This window comes from Zonotrichia albicollis, chromosome 5 (assembly GCF_047830755.1).
Source record: "Zonotrichia albicollis isolate bZonAlb1 chromosome 5, bZonAlb1.hap1, whole genome shotgun sequence".
In the NCBI taxonomy this organism is placed as follows: Eukaryota; Metazoa; Chordata; class Aves; order Passeriformes; family Passerellidae; genus Zonotrichia; species Zonotrichia albicollis.
The window spans coordinates 21419242-21424420 of record NC_133823.1 but is presented as its reverse complement, the minus strand read 5'-3'; positions in this window follow the sequence as shown (position 1 = coordinate 21424420).

Genomic DNA, 5179 nt, shown 5'->3' with positions numbered 1-5179 from the left:
TTGTGGCACTAAGTCCTACCCAGGTAATTCATCACAGCAGCAGCTGATTGTTCTTGCTTCTCTGTGTTTCAAGGACTGCCCAAGGAGAGGTTAAATACTGTAGTGATGGTAAGGACTGTGGGCATGCCCATGTCTCAACAGCGCTTACGGAAGAAAACGAGAGCTGTCCTGCCAAACATGACGGGGAGGAGTCACAAGGGTTGCTGAAGCAATTCTTGTGACACATTAGTAGAGCAGGATCTTGTTAATGGATTAGTGTTTAAGACAATTCTTCAGCATTCTACAAGTCAGGGCAGTTCTGGATAATGTTCATTTCTCAATTAGGGAAGAGATTGACAAGGCAGCAGGAGGCTCCAAACAGAAAAATTTCTACACAGTAATTTAATAAGGAGGAGAGTTTTTTTAAGATTATCCTAAATGAGAGACTGATTAAAGGCTGCTTGACTCAGAGCCTTAGGTGAAACTGTGCGGTTTGCTCTTAAGGGCACAAAGGAAGCAGAACAAATTGGGGAACAACAAGTGAAGGCTCACAGACATTAAAAATTACTTTTGTATCAACTGGCTTTGCAATATGAGTTCAATTGAGTTCATAGTACAGCAGTAAAAAAGGACAGCTGAAGTTTTAAGTTTGGTTGTGCTGTAAGCTCTGCTGTAAGTAATATACAGCTTCTACACAGGCTGTTGGCACTGGTTGCTGCGGAGCAGAATCCTGGCTACTCTGTAGCTTGTGCTGATACAGTTTCTAGCAAAGCAGCCCATCCTGTTAGTGTTTTGTTAGGGACAAGTCAAAGCAGCGTTCTAAAAGGAGGAAGTTATCAAGTGCCTTTTCAAAGGCTGAAACAGCACTTACCTTTGTTTGCATATGACTTGCTTACTGTATCCTTTATGCAAGGATCGAGAATGAAGTCATAGGATGTGAGATTATTTAGGTGACACTAAAGGTGACACTAAATGTATCAGAGCATTTCTGGATGAGACAGGATAGTGAGCTCTTTATGGGGAAACTCCAAGCTCTGTGCAAGCCCTGTAGGAAACTTTGGGGCTTAAGATAAAGCCATGAACCTGCTCTGGAATCAGTCACACGTCTGTCCCTTCATGGATTTCCTTCTTTCTCTGTAACAATCAAACAAAAGTTAAGTGACATATATGCCTTACTACCATAGAGTGTTCCTGCTCAGACATCGCTAATTTTTTTTTTTATAGTCTGGCATTATGTTAAATTTCTTCCAGCTTTGGTTCCTGCAGTTACTGTGCTTGAGGGCTACATAGACTCTCATGTTCGGAGGGACTTGACATCAGCAAGATGATCTGGTTTGGACACATCAGGTAGACCAAGATTCAGGCTAGAGCAGATTCCCAAGATGAACTGAAGGCTTCAAGTTCCAAGCATATTTTGACTTGAATTAAACAGACTATTAATAAAAATAAATTTGGCAGCGAGTCCTCTGGCCTTGGTAATCAATCATGACCTGATGACAGCCTCAGCTATCGTGGTGTGACTAAGTGAAAAAGTAAAGTCTGGGTGAAGATCCTTATGTATTGAAAACTTCTTTTTGTTTCCTTAAGGTTCATAATGAAAGATATTCCCTCAATAAAATGAGAAAGGAAAGGTTTAGTAGTTATTTTTTGTAGGCCTGATAAACAATATTCCCTTTTGTGAAAATACACTCAAACTAGGGGACAAGCTAATTTGTAAAGTGTGTTGGGTGTATACTCTTCTTTTTTCCTCACACAGAAGTTTGAATATACCTTTCCTGAATGCTTTAGAGTAATTCTTTTAAAATGTAAATTTTTGCTTAATATTTAAAATGTGTGCTACCGTGCAACTAAGATACTTGAGTGCAACCATGAGGAAAAGCATAAACTATGGAATTTGGACTTGCATTTGTAATAGGTAACAAGACAGCTGTGTTGCAAACTTTTTTTGTGACATTAATTATACAGATCTTACCTTTTCCATTCCAATTTTCCCATCCTGTAGGTAGCCTTTCTTTCTTTCCCAACTGTGGCTGTAGTCCACAACTGTAGACCACAACAGTTGCAGTGTTCTGCGCTGAGGACTGAACTCTCTAAACTTATGGCTACAAAGGTGTGGTGAGGTGTGTGCCTCAAGAGTTGTAATTGTGTTGACTTTTTCTTGAAGGAAAAGGAATTTGTCAGTCATGAGCCTCTGTAGATGCAAATATTCTTTAAGAGGTTTTCTATTCTAATGTTAATGTAGAATTCTTATAAATAAAGGGTATTTTATTTCCTTGGCAGTTGTCTTGGTAACTGGACAGTTTTGGAGGAGAAAAGATGAAAAACGTACTTGGCTCATCAATCACTGATGCATGAATGTCTTCTCAGTGTTTCCACGTGAAAGAAAAAGTAACTTTCTGCCATAAGTGCCTGTTGTATACCATACCTCACCTCAAATTTTGAGAGGATCTAAGAAAATAGTACTGTATGTCTGAAATTAATTTCAAAAACGAGTGGCAAATTTCTGTCATGTGTGAGATAGGAGGTGCTTTGCTTTAAGCTCTCTCAGATCAGAAACTCTGTCCAGCTAAACTGGGGGGCCACAGCCCCATTCTGGAGCCTGATGTGCCATCAGGTGCAGACCACGCAGAGAGGGCAGCCTGTAGCCAGGAATGCCTGTTGCTGCAGAGCACAAGCCTGTCTGTGCCTGGAGCCTAATGCACTGTCAGTGCCTATAGCTACCTGCCAGTCAGGCTAAATGATCCCTGTAGGACCATTCCAATTGAGCTGTTCTGATGAGAAATGTGCCATGTTTCCTCAGCTGTCTGAAAGGAAAGACACCAATATGTCCTTCCTGTGCCTCCTGGTCAGGGTAGGTGGGTCAGACCACATTTTGCTCAGAATACAGATGGGGAAAACATCGATTCCAAGCTGTTGGTTGTTCTGTCAAAGTATTGATAGTACTTTGTTATTGTTATGAAGGAATGCCTGGCAGCTAAATGACCTAGGTTCTTGTGGAGTAATCAATGGAGGGCACCTAGAGAATATGAGATACATCAGTCAGATTATGGTCCTTCCTAAAATTGCTTTTTAAACTTTCAGTGATATGAGTCAGGAAATTCTTGGATCATAAAGTTGAATCATTGTTAAGAGCCCTATGTGGCATTTTCTTCCAGAAAACTGATTATTCCATTTGAATGTGCAATATAGTTGACATTTTACGTGTGCTGAAGCAGAGAGTCACATACCTGACCTTTTTTTTATGTGTCAGAATTTTCTTGTGCCTATTTTAAATTGGCCACTCTTGTTTGAAGTCCCCTAGTAATTGTATGAGAAGAAACTATGAACAGCGATTTCCTGTTCACTTCCACTACTCCACACGCTGTTCTCTAGACCCCATCCCTTTCTGTACCTTTGTCAGGTTGTACAGTCCTGTCTGTTTGGGCATCCCATACATAGAAGCTGCTTTGTTCCTTTGATCAGCTGTTCTGCTTTCTTTTACTATTCCTCTGTATAAGCTTTGAAATGGGCAAATGGACCAGAATTTAATGCAATATTCAGGATGCAGGCTTAGTATTTATTAATATTGGAATATAAGTTTGTTTCCTTTTGCTTTTCTGTTCTCTTTACAAGTAATTTCTAGCATTCTTTTTGGGTTTCCTTTTTTTTTTTTTTTTTTTTTTTTTTGACTGCTTCTGAGTTAATATTCTCTTAGGAAGCATCCTCAGTCTTATTTCTGAAAGGAATAATAATTCAACTCCTGACACCTAGGGGGTATGGTTAGGACTGGGGATTTTTTAAAGTGCGTCACTTCTTCATACTTTTTAATTCCAAAGCTCATCTGTTGTTTTATTACATGATATCTCAAAATTATGTGTCTGCATCATGCTGTAGTTTTTTTTTGTACTGTGATAACTGGACAGTTATTGTATGATTATCCTCTCAGTATTTATATTTTTTCAGACAGTTTATGAATATAGCAGAGATTCCTATGATAGTGAGCTGGCTTCAGAAAAAGCATTATCATTTATTTCTTTTATTTACTTGTTCCAAATGGGTTTGTTGTTTTTTAGATACCATTGTGTTTGGCTTTAGTCTTCCTCAAGGCTTTTTTATTCTCCTTTACCAGGTAGGATGCATTTGCTCTAAGACATTATGTCTTGAAATAGTCTCTCTGTCTCCAGAAAACATGCACTTTAAGCTTTGTGTTTTAGAGGGATTTTATAATTTTATATAATTTCTATCTTTGAAATTCAGCATGTCAGTAGATCTGGCTTTTGGTGTTTTTAGAAATGCTGAATCTGATGCTGATACAGTTCAGACAGAAAGATGAAAAACCAATTGTTTAAACTGGTCAGGACTAAATCAAAAGTGGCTTCCAGTTTTGTGGATTTCCTAGCTGCCTGTTACTGAAACAGTTATTTACAGCGTCCAGAAATCCAGTATTATCTAAGTGATCAAAGTAAAAGGTTTCACATTTTACTTCAGAGTAATTAAATTAATTGGAATGGTAGTTCCTGGGATTTCCACATTCCATGGCCTTCCTGCCACCATGTTTCCTTTATACATGCAGTGTCCAAGTCCTTTTTTGGGGTATGTGTTCTGGGTAGGCATTCTGGGGTAGGCATTCTGCCATTAATGTCTTGGAGAATCTTGTGGAACATGGAAACCATGATTTTGGCTCTCTGTCCCTGTATCCTGTTCATATCAGACTTTTAAACACTTTTTTTTACTATTTTAGTTTTGCGTAACCTCCGTCACATTCTTTACTTGAGGTTGCAGCGTCTACCATGGGTTTTAGAACAGGATACATTGTTTCCTGTGGGCACCAGTCTGCTTTCTGCTTGTCCATTTGAAGCTTCTGTATAGTCTGATGTGAAGTGCAGATCCTGTCTCCTTCTCACTTTAAGCAGAAATTTGTTCCTCCTTTGCTGGGTATAATCCACCCTGGAAGCTCCCCAGTCTCTGGTGAACCTGAGCCTCACTTCCTTACTCCATTGCTTTAGCCAGTCATTGAAACTTTGCCTAAACTTTGCCTCCTCACCAGCTGGATTCTGGTGGGGGTCTTGATCTATGCCATTTTATGTTCAGTCTTCAGGATCTTCCTTCTTTCTTTTATGTGGTACCCAGGTGGGCTACAACCTCTGCCTCCTTCTCAGCATTTCTAACTTTTCCTTTTTTTTTTTTTTTTTTTTTAAAGTGTTGCAGTGTAGCACAAAAG